Raw genomic sequence first — 447 nt, forward strand, 5'->3', positions numbered from 1 at the left:
GTAGCTGCGTGTGAGTTCAATGGTGATGAAGGATGATGTAAGTGAGCTTTTTCATACGTGGCCAAATCAGACAGAAGAAGACCCAGAACTTGTCAACTTGGTCAATGACATACATGAAGAAAAGCTTGTTAAAGGTTTTTGGGATGTGAAAGTGATTGAGGACAAGAAGAAGAGTGGAAAAGTTAGAGCAGCGGTTGAGTCTGAATCTCCCGCTGCTAAGAAGCAGAAAGTTGAAAAGGGTGGTGATTCTGGTGCAGAAGATGCACAGAAGAAGAAGAAGAAGAAGAAGATAAACGAGGAGGTAAAGCCTCATGAACAGAAGACTAAGAAGAAGAAGAGTGAGGAGGTAAAGGTAAGTTATATGTTATATAGTCATATAACTTTGTGTATGTTTTGATTATCAATTTTTGTGTATGTTTTGCAGGCTGATAGTGAAGAGGACGATGC

This window comes from Capsella rubella, unplaced genomic scaffold (genome assembly GCF_000375325.1).
Source record: "Capsella rubella cultivar Monte Gargano unplaced genomic scaffold, Caprub1_0 scaffold_6, whole genome shotgun sequence".
In the NCBI taxonomy this organism is placed as follows: Eukaryota; Viridiplantae; Streptophyta; class Magnoliopsida; order Brassicales; family Brassicaceae; genus Capsella; species Capsella rubella.